The sequence below is a fragment of the Leucoraja erinacea genome, chromosome 37 (genome assembly GCF_028641065.1).
Source record: "Leucoraja erinacea ecotype New England chromosome 37, Leri_hhj_1, whole genome shotgun sequence".
NCBI classification, from domain to species: Eukaryota; Metazoa; Chordata; class Chondrichthyes; order Rajiformes; family Rajidae; genus Leucoraja; species Leucoraja erinaceus.
The window spans coordinates 8,064,799-8,086,825 of NC_073413.1; the positions used below are offsets into that span (position 1 = coordinate 8,064,799).

A 22,027-nucleotide genomic window follows, 5' to 3' on the forward strand; every position below is an offset into this window, starting at 1 on the left:
GCTGCTTCTCCACGGGTGCGCGCACAGGGTCACCGCGCCCCCTGGCGGCCCCAAACACTCACTGCACCCTCTACACTGGTCTGTACCGCCCCCTGGCGGCCCCAAACACTCACTGCACCCTCTACACTGGTCTGTACCGCCCCCTGGCGGCCCCAAACACTCACTGCACCCTCTACACTGGTCTGTACCGCCCCCTGGCGGCCCCAAACACTCACTGCACCCTCTACACTGGTCTGTACCGCCCCCTGGCGGCCCCAAACACTCACTGCACCCTCTACACTGGTCTGTACCGCCCCCTGGCGGCCCCAAACACTCACTGCACCCTCTACACTGGTCTGTACCGCCCCCTGGCGGCCCCAAACAGTCACTGCACCCTCTACACCGGTCTGTACCGCCACCTGGCGGCCCCAAACAGTCACTGCACCCTCTACACCGATCTGTACCGCCCCCTGGCGGCCCCAAACAGTCACTGCACCCTCTACACCGGTCTGTACCGCCACCTGGTGGCCCCAAACAGTCACTGCACCCTCTACACCGGCCTGTACCGCCACCTGGAGGCCCCAAACAGTCACCGCACCCATCTACACTGGTCTGTACCGCCCCCTGGCGGCCCCAAACAGTCACTGCACCCTCTACACCGGTCTGTACCGCCCCCTGGCGGCCCCAAACAGTCACTGCACCCTCTACACCGATCTGTACCGCCCCCTGGCGGCCCCAAACAGACACTGCACCCTGCACCCTCTACACCGGTCTGTACCGCGCCCCCTGGCGGCCCCAAACAGACACTGCACCCTCTACACTGGTCTGTACCGCCCCCTGGAGGCCCCAAACAGTCACTGCACCCTCTACACTGGTCTGTACCGCCCCCTGGAGGCCCCAAACAGTCACTGCACCCTCTACACCGGTCTGTACCGCCCCCCCCCCCTGGAGGCCCCAAACAGACACTGCACCCTCTACACCGGTGTACCGCCCCCCCCTGGCCCCCAAACAGTCACTGCACCCTCTACACTGGCCTGTACCGCCCCCTGGCGGCCCCAAACAGTCACTGCACCCTCTACACTGGCCTGTACCGCCACCTGGCGGCCCCAAACAGGCACTGCACCCTCTACACTGGTCCGTACCGCCCCCTCCTGCCGGCCCCAAACAGACACTGCACCCTCTACCCCGGTCTGTACCGCCCCCCTGGCGGCCCCCAAACAGTCACTGCACCCTCTACACCGGTCTGTACCGCCCCCCTGGCGGCCCCAAACAGTCACTGCACCCTCTACACACTGGTCTGTACCGCCCCCCCCCCCCCCCCCTGGCGGCCCCAAACAGTCACTGCACCCTCTACACTGGCCTGTACCGCCACCTGGAGGACCCAAACAGTCACTGCACCCTCTACACTGGCCTGTACCGCCCCCCCCTGGAGGCCCCAAACAGACACTGCACCCTCTACACCGGTCTGTACCGCCCCCTGGCGGCCCCAAACAGTCACTGCACCCTATACACCGGTCTGTACCGCCCCCCTGGCGGCCCCAAACAGTCACTGCACCCATCTACACTGGTCTGTACCGCCCCCTGGCGGCCCCAAACAGTCACTGCACCCTCGACACTGGTCTGTACCGCCCCCTGGAGGCCCCAAACAGTCACTGCACCCTCTACACTGGTCTGTACCGCCCCCTGGCGGCCCCCAAACAGACACTGCACCCTCTACACCGGTCTGTACCGCCACCTGGAGGCCCCAAACAGTCACTGCACCCTCTACACCGGTCTGTACCGCCCCCCCTGGCGGCCCCAAACAGACACTGCACCCTCTACACCGGTCTGTACCGCCACCTGGAGGCCCCAAACAGTCACTGCACCCTCTACACCGGTCTGTACCGCCCCCCCATGGCGGCCCCAAACAGGTCACTGCACCCTCTACACTGGTCTGTACCCGCCACCTGGAGGCCCCAAACAGTCACTGCACCCTCTACACCGGTCTGTACCGCCCCCCTGGCGGCCCCAAACAGTCACTGCATCATCTACACCGGCCTGTACCGCCACCTGGAGGACCCAAACAGTCACTGCACCCTCTACCGTTGACCTGCACCGCCCTTGGCGGCCGCGGGTGGTCACTGCACACTCTCCCATTGATCAGCACCACCCCCTGGAGGTCGCATGTGGTCACTGCACCCTCTCCCACTGACCTGCACCGCCACCTGGAGGCCCCAAATAGTCACTGCACCCTCTACACTGGTCTGTACCGCCCCCTGGCGGCCCCAAACAGACACTGCACCCTCTACACCGGTCTGTACCGCCCCCTGGCGGCCCCAAACAGTCACTGCACCCTCTACCGTTGACCTGTACCGCCCATGGCGGCCGCATGTGGTCACTGCACCCTCTCCCACTGACCTGCACCGCCACCTGGAGGCCCCAAACAGTCACTGCACCCTCTACACTGGTCTGTACCGCCCCTGGCGGCCCCAAACAGTAACTGCACCCTCTACACCGGTCTGTACCGCCCCCTGGAGGCCCCAAACAGTCACTGCACCCTATACACTGGCCTGTACCGCCACCTGGAGGCCCCAAACAGTCACTGCATCCTCTACACTGGCCTGTACCGCCCCCTGGCGGCCACAAACAGTCACTGCGCCCTCTACACTGACCAGTACCGCCCCCTGGCAGCCACATGATGCCATTGCACCCTTTCAACGGACCTCTATGCCCTCTCGCACCGACCGCTATCTCCCCCTCTCGGCCTCAGGGCGCCACTACACCCTCTCCCATCGACTAGTACCTCCCTCTGTTGGCCGCAGTCACTGGATCCTCTCAATGGATCACGAGCTCCCCCGCCGGCTGCAGATGATCACTGCACCCTGTCCCTCCAACCAGAATCTAAACAAAAGCTCGCTACAGTTAAGTATCATTATCAATTGTTTATGCTTTGTGATGTTGAAATAAAATAAATAAATTGGAGCAAAATGTAAATTAAAAAAAACACTCAGGGTGAATTTGTTGAAGGAAAGCGAGTGTTTAACAAGGGAATGTAAAGTAATGAGGTGATGGGAAAATTGCAAGGATTGACATTTTTAAAGGTCTCACTGGACTGGACCCAAGAATAAAATACTGCTCCCCACAGTTCACCACTTCATAATTCTTCTATTAAGATGCCGTGTGTTAAACTTTATAGGGAAACGACTTATAATTTAATTCCTCAAATGTTTGGTGTAAATATATTGCTTATTCCTAACACATAATGCGTACATGTTCTAAACATTTAGTTTTCTGTATACATTTTTGTACATTTTCTTGTCTGTGTTTATCTTTAAGAGATTTACTTCGGTTGAAAGTGTTTATATATATGTTTTTCTCATTAAAATACTTCAGATTGGCTTTTTCCTGGAAAGATGCCCCTGATTTTTCAAACTCCCAATGCACCCCCCACCAAATCGAGAACTTTTTTTCAATTTCATTTACTCCCCTCTCGCTGTGTCCTCAAACCACTGAGATTGAAGTCGTTTCCATTCCCACCCACTTCCGCCTGTCTGTAACTGAAGGCAGGGATTATACAAACCCAGACCCTCAGCAGCCTCTCTGCAGAGAAGAGATACGACTGGATCTGCTCAAAGATTGCCTCCTGGAATCTCGGAGTTGCAAGTAAGGCATTGACTGTTTTTACACACAGAAAGGGGGGGAAACTGTGCTTGTGTTTGTTCTAAGTTTTTCTCAGACCAACTTTGTTACGGGGCAAGTCAAAAGTAATAGAGAAAAAGAAAGATTTTTTTTTAAGTGCTGCAGTAACTCAGCGGGTCAGGCAGCATCTCCAAAGAGATTGGATAGGTAACATTTCGGCTCAGGACCATTCTTCTACAAGTGGGAATGATAACAAAATGTCTTTAATTCGCTAACTGTCCTCTTCCAAGCCTTTTAAACCAACTCACTTTGCCTCGGGACTAGTTTTTATTGAAGCGGATCAGAGGGAGAGAACTGATGCTGCCGGATAAAAAAAAGGAAAGTCATGTTTTTTCTTCAGACACAAGGAACTGTAGATACTAGTTTATAAAAGACACAACGTGCTGGAGTAACTCAGCGGGTCAGGCAACATCCCTGGTGAACATGGGATAGGATAAGTGACATTTCGTGTCTGAAGAAGGGCCCTGACCTCAAGCGTCGCCTAGCCATGTTCTCCAGAAACGCTGCCTGACCCGCTGAGTCATTCCAGCAAATTGTGACATGTTTTACTTCGGAGTGATTTAGAGACCAGGAGGTCCCAAAGCCTTTACCGCTACAACGGGGGAAATCCGTGCAGTCCAAGATCCCAGAAACGGCACAAAAAAACCCCCAGTAAAATAAAAGCAACATATTTACGAGGCTTGTGTTTAAGAAGGAACTGCAGATGCTGGAAAATCGAAGGTAGACAAAAATGCTGGAGAAACTCAGCGGGTGAGGCAGCATCTATGGAGCGAAGGAAATAGGCAACGCTTCGGGCCGAAACCCTTCTTCAGACCTCTACGAGGCTGTGGCCAGGGCGTGTGGGCTGAGCTATAGGGAAAGGTTGTACAAGCTAGACTTTATCCCTTGGAGTTCAGGAGAAGGAGGTGTATAGAGGTGTATAAGATCATGAGTGGGGGATAGGTAGGATTAATTCATATCCAGAGTAGTCATTTGTCCAGAGTAGGGGAATCAAGAACCAAGGAACTTTGGTTTAAGGTGAGAGGGGAAAGGTTTAATAGGAGCCTGAGGGGTAACTTTTTTTGCACAGAGTGTAGTAGGCAGTGGTGATGTATTCAAGAGAGAATATTAGACACATCAGTCTGATGAAGGGTCTCGACCCGAAACGTCACCCATTCCTTCGCTCCATAGATGCTGCCTCACCCGCTGAGTTTCTCCAGCATTTTTGTCTACCTTAGACATACTGTAGCTCTTAGGGCTAACAGAATCAATAGATATGGGGAGAAAGCAGGAACGGGGTACTGATTCTGGATGACCAGCCATGATCATATTGAATAGGTTCGAATGGCCTATTCTTGCATCTATTTCCTATGTTTCTATAAGGACCCAGCTACCTGGGGAGGTAGTTGAAGCAGGTACTATAACAACATTTAAACAGGTACATGGATAGGAAAGGCTTTGAGGAATTTGAGCCAAATGTGGGCAGGTAGGACTAGTGTAGATGGGGCATCTTGGGCAAGTTGGGCCGAAGGGCCTGTTTCCATGCTGTATGACACTATGTGCTGGAAATACTTGGGCAGGACTTGTGGCGGGCGGAACAGAGTTAACGTTCAAAGTTCCACCTTAATAATGATAATGATAATAATAATATATCTTTATTGTCATTGCACAGAGGTACAACGAGATTTGGAATGCAACTTCCATCCGATGTAATAACTTAATTAGCTAAAAATTTAGACATCAGAGAAACAAGATTAAAAAAGCAGTTAAAGCAGTATAAAGTGCAAATATGTCTGTGCCGGGTCAATGTGCGACGTGACCATCCGAGGGAGACAGTTCATGGGAGGGGGGGCACTCAGCAGGACCGGTTCAGAGCAGCTATAGCTCTGGGGATGAAGCTGTTCCTAAGTCTGGAGGTGCGGGCGTAGAAGGCCTTGTAACGTCTGCCAAATGGTAGAAGTTTGAACAGACTATTGCAAGGGTGTGAGGAGTCTTTATGAATGCTGATCTGAAGTTCATAAGAGTTATACAGCGTAGAAACAAACCAATGGTCCACCTCCATCAAACACCCGGGGTACAAGCAGGAAGGGGGAGGGGGAGGGGGGGGGGGGGGGGGGGGGGGGGGGGGGGGGGGGGGGGGGGGGGGGGGGGGGGGGGGGGGGGGGGGGGGGGGGGGGGGGGGGGGGGGGGGGGGGGGGGGGGGGGGGGGGGGGGGGGGGGGGGGGGGGGGGGGGGGGGGGGGGGGGGGGGGGGGGGAGGGGGGGGGGGGGGAGGGGGGGGGGGGGGGGGAAGGTGGGGGTGTGAAGTGGGGGGGGGGGAGGGGGGAGAGGGGGAGGGAGGGGGGGAGGGGGGGGGGGTGGGTGGGGGGAAGGGAGGGAGGGAGGGGGGAGGGGGGAGGGGGGGTGTACAGGGTACAGGGGAGGGGGGTCAGGGTACAAGCTGGGAGGGGGAGGGGGGAGGGGGGGTACGGGGTACAAGCTGGGAGGGGGGTACCAACAAGGGGAGGGGGAGGGGGGTAAAGGGGAGGGGGAGGGGGGTACAAGCAGGGTACAAGCTGGGAGGGGGAGGGGGGGTACAAGCTGGGAGGGGGAGGGGGGTACGGGGTACAAGCTGGGAGGGGGGGGGGGGTAAGGGGGGGGGGGGTACGCTGGGTACAAGCTGGGAGGGGGAGGGGGGTACAAGCTGGGAGGGGGAGGGGGGGTACAAGGGGGGAGGGGGGGTACAAGCTGGGAGGGGGAGGGGGGTACAGGGGTACAAGCTGGGAGGGGGTAGGGGGACAAGGGGGGGGGGGGGGGGTACAAGGGGAGGGGGAGGGGGGTACAAGCTGGGAGGGGGAGGGGGGCTGGGGGGGAGGGGGGTACAAGCTGGGAGGGGGAGAGGGGGGTACAAGCTGGGAGGGGGAGGGGGGGTACAAGCTGGGAGGGGTACGGGGTAAGCTGGGAGGGGGAGGGGGGGGGGGGGGGAGAGAGGGGGGGGGGGGGAGACGGAGAGAGGGGGAGGGAGGGGGGGGGAGGGGGGGGGGGGGGGAGGGGGAGGGTCACTTGGGGTGGGGGTGTGGGTGGGGGCGTCACTCTGTGGGGGAGGGAGAGAGTGCGAGACTGTCTGTGTGTGAGTGGGGGTGAGGATCGTCTCTCCCTCTGCATCTCTACATCACTCTCTCTCTGTGTGCACAGCACGGCCTGTGTGCTGTCTGTTGTGTGTGTGTGTGTGTGTGTGTGTGAGAGAGATTGAGGCTGGAACGGCCTGCCCTGCTGTTTGTTTTGCTTCGGCTGCCTCTGTGGCCGGAGTTCACTCAAACTATGAAGCCCCACACTGTGAAGAGGCGCTACTCTGCACCACGTTCCTTAACGTGCCGAGCCAACACTGTTCTCCAAGGGCGCTGGTATTTTAACCCTTTCCCCGCCAGCGCGGGTACTTGTCCCTTGCGCAGAATGGTGCGGGTGTGCCTTATATTACTGTGCTTCTTACCGAGGGAACCGGGCCTCTACGTCTAAAGCTGCTGTGCTGGTTTTCTTGCATGAGATTTATGACCGCAGGAAATGTAGCTGAGCTGGGGGAGTTTCTTGTCATCTTCCCCCCCCCCCCCCACCACATATATCCTGCAATCTCTCACATAACAGTCCAAGCCTCCTGTTCTATCAGGCTGTCTCTTTATCCCACAGACACACTCCCTCACACTCTGGGTGTAAGGACATGCAGGGTATTGAGGGGCATGTATTACGTGCAGGCAGAGGGATTAGTTTATCTTGGCATCATGTTTGGCACGGGTGTTGTGGGACCTGGGGCCTCTTTCTGCACTGCACTGTTTTATGCTCTTTGCTCTCAGGAGACACTAGAGACTGCAATTGCTGGCTTCAGCTCATAAATTCATGGAGCAGAAATAGGCCATTTGCCCCCCATCGAGTCCACTCCGCCATTCGATCATGGCAGATCTAGCTCTCCCCATTCTCCTGCCTTCTCCCTGTAATCTTTGATACTCTTACTAACCAAGAACTCCATCAATCTCCGCTTTAAAAATACCCAATCTCTTGGCCTCCACAGCTGACTGTGGCAATACATTCCATAGATTCACCACCCTCTGACTAAAGAAATTCCCCTCTAAAGGTACATCCTTTTATTCTCAGCCTGTGCCCTCTAGCCCTAGACTCTCCCACGAGTGGAAACATCTTCTCCACATCCACTCTATCCAGGCCTTTCATTATTTGGCGGAGTTTCATTATTCCGTGAGATCCCCTCTCATCTTGAGCAAGGAAACAAGCGTGCCGGAGGAACTCAGATTGTCAGGCAGCATCTGTGGAGGGAATGGACATCCAGACCTTCCAGTCTGAAGAAGGGTCCCTACCAGAACTATCATCTATCCAGTACCCTGACACACTGAGTTGCTCCAGCACTTTGTTTTACTCTGGGTGTAAGCCCTACTGCAGCAGTAGGAACCAAAACAGTAGCTGTAGCTAGGCCTCAAGCCTGCCCCAGTATTCAGTATATAACTCGTTGATCTACACTGTCCCCACCTCTTCTGTGCCAGTTCTCCAGAGCCCTCACTTCATCGATCTGTCAAATAGTTATTTATCTTCCATCTTAAAGTTCGTAAGTTCATGAGTTATGGGAGCAAACTAGGCCATTCGACCCATCTAGTCTACTCCGCCATTCAATCATGGCTGCCCTATCTGTCCCCCCCACCCCCACAGCCCCACCAGACTCTGTATCCAACACATCATCCTTCGTCATTTCCGACACTCCCATCAACAATGCAGCCTCTCATATTATGATTGAAGAATAAATAATCAGCAGCGAGATCTTCCCTGTTTTTCAAACTCGTGCCATGGTACTCATGACCAGGTTATCCAAAGCCAGGACTAACGTTCCTGAGATGAACACTGGCCCAGAGGTGACAAGGTTTTATTGTGCTAGTGAAGTAACTATCCAATGTTTAAGAAGCAACTGCAGATGCTGGAAAATCGAAGGTAGACAAAAATGCTGAAGAAACTCAGCGGGTGAAGCAGCATCTATGGAGCGAAGGAAATAGGCAACATTTTGTGTCAAAACCCTTCATCAGACTGAAGAAGGGTCACAACCCGAAACGTTGCCTATTTCATTCGTTCCTTAGATGCTGACTCAACCGCTGAGTTTCTCCAGCACTTTTGTCTAACTAGACAATGGATTTGTTGTAAAAAACAATCTTGTTCAATCATATCCTTCCGAGGTGGAAATCTTCCTCTGTCTCGTGGTTTGCAAATTCACAGCAATATGAATAACTTTTAACTATGAGAAAGCCAAGCTAAGCACTCGGTTCAAGGGCTGTTATGGATTGACAATTAATGCTGATTTGGTCACCATTGTCATCACTAATCGTACACAGTCGAGAGCCATTCGGCCCATCATAGCAGCACTGGCTCTGTGCTTTGTTCCTCTCCTTGTTAGTTTCCCTGTACCGCTATCTTTAAGAGCCCTATCTAGCCCTCTCTTGAAAGCATCCAGAGAACCTGCCTCCACCGCCCTCTGTGAGGCAGAGAATTCCACAGACTCACCACTCTCCGTGAGAAAAAGTGTTTCCTCGTCTCCGTTCTAAATGGCTTCCTCCTTATTCTTAAACTGTGTGTGTGTGGCCCCTGGTTCTGGACTCCCCCAACATCGGGAACGTGTTTCCTGCCTCTAGCGTGTCCAAGCCCTTAATAATCTTATATGTTTCAATAAGATCCCGTCTTATGGGAAGAAGGGAAAAGGATGAGACTCTGATCAACAAGGAAAGCGTTACATATAGTCAGAGAGGGCGGCACGGTAGAGTTGCTGCCTCAAAGCGCTGGAGACCCACGTTCGGTCTTGACTACAGGTGCTGTCGGTACGGGATTAGTACGTACTCCCTGTGACCGTGTGGGTTTTCTCCAGCTCTGGGTTTTTTTCTCCCACATCCCAAAGGCACGCAGATTTTGTAGGCTAATTGGCTTCTGTAAATTGTCCCTGGGCTGGAGTGTAGGATGGTCGCTGGAGGGCGCAGCCTTGATGGGCCGAAGGGACTGCTGTATCTCTATCTAACTAATCTCTAATGCTGTATCTCTAAACTAAACAAACCAAACTAACAAGGAGAGAGGGAAGCTGGAGGGTCAACAACTAGGCAACATGCTTTTTTCCCCTCATACATAGCTTAATTACAAACAGCTGTAGGTCTCCTGCTGAGCACTGTAGGTTATAAATCTACAACTTTAGGCTGTGCATGCCACATGACAGAGGAAGAAGGAGAATGGCTTAACTATTCCAATTTAAAAACAAATCTGATAAACTTATTTTGTTTCGTGAAGGGAAAACTGTTGGCAAAGTCATTCTCTCCTGTGAAACTAAGCAACCAGTGGACTTTTACTGGAGAGAGCAAGTGAGAACCGTAGGTCGAGGGGGAGATACAGAGAGAGAGAGAGAGCACGAGAGTTCTTGTTTCGGAGTGAGAAGGATCCGATTGAGCACAAAAGTCCAGCTACATTTTCCCCATGTATAACCATGGGAAGGCTGCAGTGTCAAGAGGTTTTTTTGATAGTCTAGAGAGAGAGAGAGAGAGGCCCTTCGGCCCTCCAAGCCCACGCCAGCCGTCGATCACCCGCTCACACTAGTTCCATCTTATCCCACTCTCGCATCCACTCCCTTCACACTTGGGGCAATTTCCAGAGGCCGATTAACCTACAAACAACGAGCGTCTTACGGGATGTGGCAGGAAACTGGACCCACGTGCGAACTCCACACAGACAGCACCCGACGTCGGGATTGAACCGGGGCCTCTGGCGCTGTGAGGCAGCGGCTCTACCTCTTTGGGCTGAAGGGCCTGTTTCTGTGCTGTGTTTCTAAAGTCTAATAATAATAAACCTAAAGGAAACATCTCAAATACTGCTCGCCCTTATCGTCAAAGATCTTTGCTTATCGTATAGTCATTAAAAAAGAACTGCAGATGCAAGTTCAAAAATCGAAGGTAGACAAAATATCTGGAGAGACTCAGCGGGTGAGGCAGCATCTATGGAGCGACATTTCAGGTCGAGACCCTTCTTAATCTAGCTCCATCACTTGTTCCAGAACAAGGGGTCACAGTTTAAGGATAAGAGGGAAATCTTTTAGGACCGAGATGAGGAAAACATTTTTCACACAGAGAGTGGTGAATCTCTGGAATTCTCTGCCACAGAAGGTAGTTGAGGCCACAGTTCATTGGCTATATTTAAGGAGGAGTTAGATGTGGCCCTTGTGGCTAAAGGGATCAGGGGGTATGGAGATAAGGCAGGTATGGGATACTGAGTTGGATGATCAGGCATGATCATATTGAATGGCGGTGCAGGCTCGAAGGGCCGAATGACCTACTCCTGCACCTGTTTTCTATGTTTCTATGTCTGTACAGCGACTGTCACTCTTGATTAGTACGGGTGTCAGAGGGTTAACTCAACAAAATCTATTATGAAGTTTATTAATTGCAAGATAACAGCTTTATGAGGGAAGGAAGCTCTAGATTTTTACCACCTTCTATATTAGAAAAAGTGCTTCCTTCCTGCCCTGCCTCTTAATAATTGGCTTACACAGAGTTGTCACTAAATACCATGAGTGCACACACGAATAAACAGGGAGAGAGAAAGAGAGAGAAGACGAGACTCTCGGTGAGAGAAGAATCAAAGTATTTTTCTCATGTACAATCCTTGAATAGTTTGCATAGTAATTTGAACAGTAAGCACCGCTCAAGAGACAGATGTGGAGAAAAACTAACGGCAGGTCTTGGAGACACAAGGAACCGCAGATGTCGGTTTACCAAAAAAGACACAGAGTGCAAAAGTAATTCAGTTATTCAGTTATCCCTGTCCACGTTCTCTAGAGACACTGTTACTCCAGTACTTTGTGTCTATCCAAGGCTTAGAAGGATATCGGGCTAATAGGGGACTCGTGTAGATTGGCATGGGCACGTTGGGCCAAAGGGCCTTTTGCCATTCACTATGACTCCATCTATGACTCTATTGACTATTGTGTTAACAATGCTGCTAGTAAGAATGTTATTGCATTGTTTGGGTACATATGACAAACACTCTTGGCTCCTATCCCTCTCTCCATTGCCGAATCTCTCGTAGATGCCCATTTTCCAGGCGGTTGGGTCTCTCCCTGGCTCCTGCTGCCCTATTAAACTTGCCCCTCGGGATCTACACAAGTTCACAAGGTATAGGAGTAGAATTAGGCCATTTGGCCCATCGAGTCCACTGCGCCATTCAATCATGGCTGATCCCTGCCTCCCAATCCCATTTTCCTGCCTTCTCCCCATAACCCTTGACACCCGTTAATGGAATCTTTGTTCCTCTCCAAACTCCCTTCTGCCTCTCCGACCTGCCTCCCTCACAGATTCCCACCCCTTTCCTGTCCCTGGCCTCTGCTTTTCCTTGCATGGTGTTTCCCTTCCTGACTCTGGCCTCCGCCTTCTTCCTGCTCTGGAGGGGGTCTCCCGTTTCCAGGCTGCAGCTTGGAGCCGATGACTCTGTTGTGACTTGAATGTTTAAGTTCGGATTTAAACGGGTGCAATCTGTGCCCGTGGTTGACAGGTTATTTACGGTGGTCAGCCAATGCCTCCGTTGATCACTCCCTGCACTGTGCCATCTTTAAGAACGTTTTCTGGGTGTTTCAGCTTCTCATAGACTCTACCCATCACCTACTTTTTGTGAATTAGTTCCCTCTCTTCCTCAGCATGGCAAGTCTAAGCCGCAGTATCAGTTTCAAATTAAGCCACGTAACCCACGTCACAAGTCATTTAGAACGGAGACGAGGAAACACTTTTTCTCACAGAAAGTGGTGAGTCTGTGGAATTCTCTGCCTCAGAGGGCGGTGGAGGCCGGTTCTCTGGATGCTTTCAAGAGAGAGCTAGATAGGACTCTTAAAAATAGTGGAGTCAGGGGATATGGGGAGAAGGCAGGAACGGGGTACTGATTGGGGATGATCAGCCATGATCACATTGAATGGCGGTGCTGGCTCGAAGGGCCAAATGGCCTACTCCTGCACCTATTGTCTATTTTCTATATAGATTAATCACTCTCTTGCCTCTCAAGTAGAGATTTATTTATAAGACAGCACATTAACTACTTGCACGCTGAAGTCCTTGATGCTAAGGAGTACAAGTACACGCCTACAGTTGAGGATACACAAGAGTTCTGGTGTAACTCAGCGGGTCAGGCAGCGGCTCTGGAGAACATGGATAGGTGACGTTTCATTCTCCAGACACTTTTTTTCTACTGAAGTAGGTATTTGACCCGAAACGCCACCTATCCATGTTCTCTAAAGGAGCCACCTGACCGGCTGAATAATGCCCCTGTCCCACTTAGGAAACCTAAACAGAAACCTCTGGAGACTTTGCGCCCCAGCCAAGGTTTCGGTGAGGTTTCGGTGAGGTTCCCAGAGGTTGCAGGTAGTGGAAGCAGGTAGAGTGACTAACAAAAACCTACAGGAACCTCCGGGAACCGCAGGGTGGGGCGCAAAGTCTCCAGAGGTTTCCGTTCAGGTTTCCTAAGTGGGACAGGGGCATTACTCCAGCACTTTGTGTCCTTTTGTGTACTAACCAGCAACTGCAGTTCTTTGTTTATGCACACATGCAGTTGCAGGGAAAACGCTGTTTCAGTGCTTAAGGATCCATCGTGCCTTCGTATTAGATGAGAGTGTTTGAATAAACACAGCGGCTGCCACTGTGGCCCAACAGGCTGCATTCCTGACTGTTTAAAAGTTGTGCTTCTGAGCATCATTCCAGAGACCTGACATGAAGTCTACATTAATGATCCCATTGCCGTGTTAAGGGAATTCTGTTAGACACATCAACTTCCAGCCAGGATATTTAATACAGAGATAGACACAAAGAGCTGGAGTAAATCGGCGGGTCAGACAGCATCTCTGGAGAGAAGGAATGGGTCGAGACCCTGCTTCAGTCTGAAACCCACTGACTGAGTTACTCCAGCTCTTTGTGTCTATCTTCGGTTTAAACCATCACCTGCAGTTCCTTCCTACACATTTAATACACAGAGTATGAGTATCCCTTGTGTGGATGGAGGGAATTGCTCTTCAAAGATCAGTGGGGTTATCTTTGGCGTCTTGGACTGATATTTGTATCTCAGCCAACATCAATAACAATTATTTGGTCAATAACACATGGTTGTAGAAACAAAGAACTGCAGGTGCTGGTTTATACCAACGGAAGACACAAAGTGCTGGAGTAACTCAGCGGGTCTGGCAGCATCTCTGGAGAAAAAGGATAAGTGACGTTTCGGGACGAGACCCTTCTTCAGAATAGTTTTACTGTTAGTCCAAATGGTTTTGGTCCCTTGCAGGCTGGGGGCCAAAACCACTAAGAATTAATTGACATGGATTTCCTCCGGGTGCTCCGGTTTCCTAACACATCCCCAAGAAGCGCTGGTTCATTGCCCTGAGTGTAGAGGGAGTGGGTACAAAAGTGGGATAACTGGGAACTGGGTGATTGATGGCCGGCATGGATTCAACGGGCCGAATGGCCTGTTTCCATGTTGTATCTCTAAACTTTGCTGCTCATGAGAGCTTGTGCGTTGACTAGTTATCTTGTAACAAGAACATCGACTGGACTTCAAGAACTTCATTGGCTTCATTGTTAACAATGCTTATGAAAATGTCCATACAAATGGAGTTCTATAGGGCTTTGGTTAGGCTGTATTTGGAGTATTGGATGCTGTTCCATTCACCCCAATATTGGACGGATGTGGAGGTTTTAGAGATACAGCGCGGAAACAGGCCCTTCGGCCCACCGGGTCCGCGCCGACCAGCGATCCCCACTTATTAACACTATCCTACACCCACTAGGGACAAGTTACATTTACCAAGCCTACAAACCTGGAGATCTTTGGGGTGTGGGAGCAAACCAAAGATCTCGGAGAAAACCTTGCAGGTCACGGGGAGAACGTACAAACTCCGCACAGACAGCACCCGTAATCAGGATGGAACCCGGTGCTGCAATCGCTGTAATGCCCCTGTCCCACTTAGGAAACCTGAACGGAAACCCCTGGAGACTTTGCGTCCCACCCAAGGTTTCCGTGCGGTTCCCAGAGGTTGCAGGTGGCTGCCGGAGGTTGCAGGTAGTGGAAGCAGGTAGGGAGACTGACAAAAACCTCCGGGAACCGCACAGAAACCTTGGGTGGGGCGCAAAGTCTCCAGAGGTCTCTGTTCAGGTTTCCTAAGTGGGACAGGGGCATAAGGCAGCAACTCTGTGCCACCGTGACTGCCGTTTATCGGAATGCTGCATGGATTAGAGAGTTTCGGCTACAATGAGAGGTTGAATAGTCTTGGACTGTTTTCTCTGGAATGACGGAGGTTGAGGGGAGGGAAAGCCTCATGGAGATGTGCCGGGCAAGATTTTTTTTTTACAAAGAGTTGGGGAGGCTTGGAACACATTGCCAGGGGTGGTGATGGAGGTAGATACAATAGCGGATTTTGAGAGGCTTTTAGATAGACACATGAAAGTTCACTTGTATATAATTAGAAGTAATGAACTGCGGATTCTGGCTCACAAAAAAAGTTCACAAACTGCTAGAAAAGCAACAGGTCGGGCAGCATCTCTGGAGAACATGGGCAGGAGATGTTTCCGGACAGAACCCTTCTTCAGACTGATAGACGTTTGTGTAGGTAATGTTTTAATGCAGTCAAATATCTTGAGGAGCTCCACAGGACAGCCACGGTGGAGCAGCGGTAGAGTTGCTGCCTTACAGCGCTTGCAGTGCCAAAGACCCGGGTTCCATCCCGACTACAAGTGCCGTCTCCCCGTGACCGCGTGGGGTTTGTCCGAGATCCTCAGTTTCCTCCCATTTCCTCCCACACTCCAAAGACGTACAGGTATGTAGGTTAATTGCATTTCGTTGTCTCTGTACTGTACACTGCACAATGACAATAATGTTGAATCTGAATCTGAATCTGTAGTTGGCTTGGTGGTGTACTTGTAAAATTGTCCCTAGTGGGCGTAGGATAGTGTTAATGTGCGGGGATCGCTGGTCGGCACGGACTCGGAGGGCCGAAGTTTCCGCGCTGTATCTCTAAACTAAAAAACTAAACTAAGCAGTTATTAACCAGAAAAACTTGAATGAGTCCCATTGAAACTTAGGCAGAGGTATTAAGGGGAATCTTTGAGGTATTACGTTCAGGATTCCTGGGATGTCAGGACTGTCTTATGAAGAAAGACTGGATAGACTTGGTTTATACTCTCTAGAATTTAGGAGATTGAGAGGGGATCTTATAGAAACTTACAAAATTCTTAAGGGATTGGACAGGCTAGATGCAGGAAGATTGTTCCCGATGTTGGGAAGTCCAGGACAAGGGGTCACAGCTTAAGGATAAGGGGGAAATCCTTTAAAACCGAGATGAGGAGAACTTTTTTCACACACAGAGTGGTGAATCTCTGGAACTCTCTGCCACAGAGGGTAGTTGAGGCCACAGTTCATTGGCTATATTTAAGAGGGAGTTAGATGTGGCCCTTGTGGCTAAGGGGATCAGGGGGTATGGAGAGAAGGCAGGTACGGGATACTGAGTTGGATGATCAGCCATGATCATATTGAATGGCGGTGCAGGCTCGAAGGGCCGAATGGCCTACTCCTGCACCTAATTTCAATGTTTCTATGTTTCTATGAAGGGCCATATGGGGAAAAATAGGAGTGAGTTGTGATTCCAATGTCAAAAATAGAAAAAGACGAGGAATAGATTGAACATTCTAGCGCATCTTTCACAAGCTCAAGGCGTCCCGGTATCTTTACAGCTAATAAAATACGTATGATGTGTTGTAATGCAGGAAAACATTCACCAGCTGCGTGGTGCTGGTCAGAAGTGTGATAGAATACTATTCACTCGCCTGGATATGTACAGATCCAAAAACACTCCAGAAACTCAACACCACTGCTGGGAATTTAGATTAGATTAGATTAGATTCAACTTTATTGCCATTGTGCAGAGTACAAGCACTGACTGAGACAACAAAATGCTATTTTCACCATAAAAATATTTAAAAAAATTAAGAACACAGAACACGGGGGCTCCAACACCAAGACCCGGTGTGCGACCTCGCACCACCCGGCGTGGCTTTAATGGCCGCGGGACTATCGCCATCGCCAGCCGGGGGCTTTGACTTTGACTCTGACATGGGGGGGGGGGGGGGGGAGAGTGCAGTGGAGAGATAAGTTTTTTTGGCCTTCCATCACAGCGATGTGATGGATGTTTATGTAAATTATGTTGTGTCTTGGGTCTATGGGTTTGTAATGTATGGCTGCAGAAACGGCATTTCGTTTGGACCTCAAGGGGTCCAAATGACAATTAAATGTATCTTGTATCTTGTATCTTGTATCTTGTATCTTGTATAGCCTATAGCATAAACATCCCCACACAGTGGAAGCAAAGTTTCCCACTGTGAGGGAAGGCACCAATGTTCAGTCATCCCCCCCTCTGATGTTCTTTGATGGTCACCAGTGGTTGGGGCCTCCCGAGCCCCCAGTAGTCGCCGCTACGGGCGGCCCGATATTCAGGCCCTCTCGCCGGGTTGATGGAACTCCGACGAAGATCTCGGAGAAAACCCACGCGGGTCACGGGGAGAACGTGCAAACTTCGTACAGACAGCACCCGTAGTCGGGATCGAACCCGGGTCTCCGGCGCTGCATTCGCTGTAAGGCGGCAACTCTACCGCTGCTCTTTTGGCAGCTCCTCGCAGATACAGACTACCCACTGAGTGAAGAGTTGCCCCTGAGGTCTCTCCTCACTCTCACCACTCTCACCTCAAGCCTAGTTTTAGAATCCTTTATCCTGGCCCACTGAGCTCCTCCAGCACTTTGTCTTTTTGCTTGAGATTCCAGCATCTGCAGTCTCTTGTATCTCCAGCTTTCTGTAATAGTTGCATATACAGTATATGAGAGAGGAAGACCATTTTATTTTGAATTAACTTGCTTATTCACAATTTTAATGCCAAATAATTTCTGAAGTGTTTACGCGTGTACACCCAGACCAGTGGAATTGTAGCGGGAAGGAGCCGGTTACTTGGAAAAGGTGAAGGAAAAACATAGGGAGTAAAGCTTTCATCTTTCAAAGTGCCTGCTGGAGGACTTGGAACACACATCTCAAGCAGAGAGAGGGCCCTCTTTGAGCAATTTATTTGCCGGACTCAGCAGAGAATACATTCCATTTAGCATGACGAACTTTCCACTCTCAGTTCCACAACACCGAGCTGTTCTTGCAGCCAGGTGATTCTCGTGCTGCATGGACTCCCTATCCTTAGTGCGAAGGAAGGCACTTGCTGGTTTAAACCGAAGGTAGACACAAAATGCTGGAGTAACTCCGCGGGTCAGACGGCATCTCTGGAGAAAAGGAATGGGGGACGTTTCGAGTCGAGACCCTTCTTCAGACTGAGAGCCCGGGGAAAGGGAAATGAGAGATATATAGACGGTGATTATAGAGAGAGATATAGAACAAATGAATGAAAGATATGCGGATAAAGGAAACAGGGTGGTTAAGAAGGAACTGCAGATGCTGGAAAATCGAAGTAGGCAAAATTGCTGGAGAAACTCAGCGGGTGCGGCAGCATCTATGGAGCGAAGGAAATAGGCAACGTTTCGGGCCGAAACCCTTCTTCATAGATGCTGCCGCACCCACTGAGTTTCTCCAGCATTTTTGTCTACTGTTAGCTATGGGATAGGTGAAAATGAGTTACAGATAACGAGACTCAACAAGACGACTTTGAAGCTAGAAGAAGGACTTAGGTGGGGAGAGACGGAGAGAGATGGGATGCAAGGGTTACTTGAAATCAGAGAAATCAATATTCATACCGCTGGGGTGTGAGCTGCCCAAACAAAATATCAGATGCTGTTTCTCCAATTTGCGTTTGGCCTCACTCTGACAATGGAGGAGGCCCAGGACAGGAAGGTCAGTGTGGGAATGGGAGGGGGAGTTTAAAGTGTTTGTCAGCAACTCAACTATAGATTATTTACCAAATATTTCTCTTGAAAATTTTTGAGATTAGAGGTTTGATTAAAGATTTGCGTTTGAAGACTGGAGTTTGGCAAACTATCCTTCGTGCTAGGTTCCTCAAGTACCAGATGGAAATGGAGGTGTCGGCTATGGAGGTTCTGATGACAACACATATGCTCCCACTGATTAATCTAAGATTTAATAGCAATCTGAGGGGTAACATTTTCAGGTGGGTGTATGTCAAGTTGCCAGAGGAGGTAGTAGAGGCTGGGACTATCCCATCGTTTAAGAAACAGTTGGACAGGTACATGGATAGGACAGGTTTGGAGGCAGGTTGGGACTAGAGTATTTAAGAGGGAACTGCAGATGCTGGAGAATCGAAGGTTACACAAAAAAGCTGGAGAAACTCAGCAGGTGCAGCAGCATCTATGGAGCAAAGGAAATAGGCAACGTTTCGGGCCGAAACGTTGCCTATTTCCTTCGCTCCATAGATGCTGCTGCACCCGCTGAGTTTCTCCAGCTTTTTTATGTAACCTTGGGACTAGAGTAGTTGGGACATTGTTGGCCGGTGTGGGCGAGTTGGGCCGAAGGGCCTGTTTCCACACTGTATCACTCTATGACTCTATGATAGGACTCAGGATTGTTCAGTTTGAACAAAGGTCCCAACCCGAAATGCAACCTATCCATGTTCCCCAGGGATGCTGCCTGCTGAGTTATTCCAGCACTTTGTATCCTCCGGCACTTTTCGCCAGAGCTATTCATTATCACATTGCTTTTCTGGGAACTAGCTGTAAATTGGGTGCCACGTTTCCGAAATGAGATTTAGTTTAGTTTATAGTTACAGCGTATAAAAACAGGCGCTTCGGCCCACTGAGTTCGCTCCTACCAGCGATCCCCACACACTTACACTATTCTACACACTAGGGACAATTTACAATTACACCAAGCCTATCGGCTGACTGACTTGTACGTCTTTGGAGTGTGGGAGGGAACCGGTGATCCTGGAGAAAACCCACGCAGGTCACGGGGAGAAGGTACAAACTCTGTGCAGACAGCACCCGCAGTCAAGATCGAACCTGGGTCTCTGGCTGGCAGCAACTCTACCGCTGTGCCACCGTGCCGCCCATTGCAGTGGTGACAAGGGCCTCGTTAGCTGTGGAACCATGTGAAGCACCGTGAGGATGGGAAAGATGCTCGACAAAGGCAGGATGGTTTTCATTCAGCAAGGACTCTTGAGTAAACAGAGAGGGTGATGTTTGTGTTTAGATATTCGAGTTGCGATACAGTCTCGTACAGTTGTTTTATTTATTTACAGGAAGATGGTAAGAACATTTTTTATTGGCATCAATATTATCCCATCTTGATTTGATAAACCACTGGCTTGTTAGACTCCAAGACGTCAGGCAGAGGTCATACTAAGTTCCCTAATGAATATGACTGAGCATTGTTAGGGTGGATAAGCTTTGGTGGTTATTGTGTTCTGGTTCCAGACCACAGAACATAACAGTGGATCAGATTTAGATCTTCGAAGGTTACTCACTTCCTTGCGTCAGTTGATTAATTGAAAGATACAACATTAAAGAGGCCCTTCGGCCCACCGGATCCTTGCCATCAACCACCCATTCACACTAGTTCTATCTTATCTCACTTTCGCATCCACTCCCTAGGGGCGATTTACAGAGGGCCAATTAACCTATGTAGAAACCCGCACGTCTTTGGGATGTGGGAGGAAACCGGAGCACCTGGAGGAAACCCATGTGGTCACAGGGAGAACGCGCAAACTCCACAAGGACAGCACCCGAGGTCAGGATTGAACCCGGGTCTCTTGCGCTGTGAGGCAGCAGCTCTACCAGCTGCATCACACTTCTTCCCAAGTGTTGGTCAAAACCAGAGCTAGCCCATCTAATCCCACCTCTGTAGCCCTGCAGGTGATGACAGGGGGTATGGAGAGAAGGCAGGTATGGGATACTGAGTTGGATGATCAGCCATGATCATATTGAATGGCGGTGCAGGCTCGAAGGGCCGAATGGCCTACTCCTGCACCTAATTTCTATGTTTCTATGTTTCTATGACCAACAATGGAATAATGAAATTCTTACTTCCAGCAGCATAACAGCAGCTCCAGATACAGTTTCAATGTAATGAGGGGCTTTCCTATTTCTATTCTTTCACCCACCGAATTCTAAACTGTATGGGTCAAAATAAAATGTCCTCAAATCCGGCAATTACTTTAAATCTCTGTGGAAATAAGGAACTGCAGATGCTGGTTTACACAAAAGGACACACAGTGCTGGAGTAACTCAACGGGTCAGGCAGCATCTCTGGAGGACATGGATAGGTGAGCGTTCGGGAACGTTCTTTAGACGATCTGAAGAAAGCCCCCAGCCCGAATTGTCACCTGTGTCCATGTTCTCCAGGGAAACTGCCTGAGCCGCTGAGTTAATCCAGTATTTTGTGCTCTTAATTTAACTCCATGCTGTTCTGATGAAGAAAACTAGGTTCTCCTTATTTACTCCCCCTACATAATATTCCTCTATTCCAGCTTCCCTAACTTTCCACATTCCTATGGATTTCTCCCTGGCGACAGTTTCATGTATCTCCTCCGCCTCCTCTCCGACACGATCACATCTTTCCTGTAACATGGTAACCAGAACTGTATGCATTACTCATCGGTCCTAAGGGACTGCCCAGGGAGAAGAAAGAAGATGTGGTACATGAGCTGCGGCCTTGTGCTGTGTACATTTCTTGCATGGTGTCTCTACTTTTATAGTCTTACGCCTTGGCTAATAAAGGAAAGCGTCCCATATGTGTAAGAAAGAACTGCAAAATGCTGGTTTAAATCGAAGGTAGATACCAAATGCTGGAGAAACTCAGCGGGTGAGGCAACATATATGGAGCAAAGGAAAATAGGTGTCGTTTCGGGTCGAGAGTCTGAAGAAGGGTCTCGACCCGAAACTTCGCCCATTCCTTCTCTCCAGAGATGCCGCCTCACCCGCTGAGTTACTCCAGCATTTTGTGTCTACCAAAGCATCCCATATGCTGTCTAAATAGGAAGAGCAGGAGGTTGTACAGCTACTTGAGTCTGATCCGCCATTCAATAAAATCATGACTGATCCTGCCATCCCAGTTCACTTTCTAATCTCATCCACATACTCTTCATGCTTGGCAAATCCAAAAAATGTGATGATTTGAGTCTTCAATGTATTCACTAATGAGACACATTGAGCCTTTTGGGGTTTAGAATTCCGGAGATTCCAAAATTCCTCCTTGGTTGTAAACGGACTCCATGATGCCTTGATCCGTCGATCCCAACTCTCCCACCCGCCAGCCTCCATGAGATTGCCTCTCATTCTTCTCAGATCCAGCGGGCTTAGTCAGTCCGCTTCAATGTCTCCTCGGGAGAGATAATTGGAAGGCAGAGTTTGAATGGACAATCCTTCAAGTT

General features: G+C 50.4%; 1 protein-coding gene across 1 annotated transcript in view; it reads left to right on the plus strand.

The window, feature by feature from the left end:
* The first annotated feature begins 3,468 nt into the window (after positions 1-3,468).
* Positions 3,469-22,027, plus strand: part of LOC129713902 (tetraspanin-4-like) — a 33,703-nt gene continuing 15,144 nt past the window's right edge. Inside the window, exon 1 of the mRNA XM_055663280.1 lies at positions 3,469-3,621. The gene's annotated coding sequence lies outside the window, so the exon portion shown is untranslated. The remainder of the gene's footprint in view (positions 3,622-22,027) is intronic.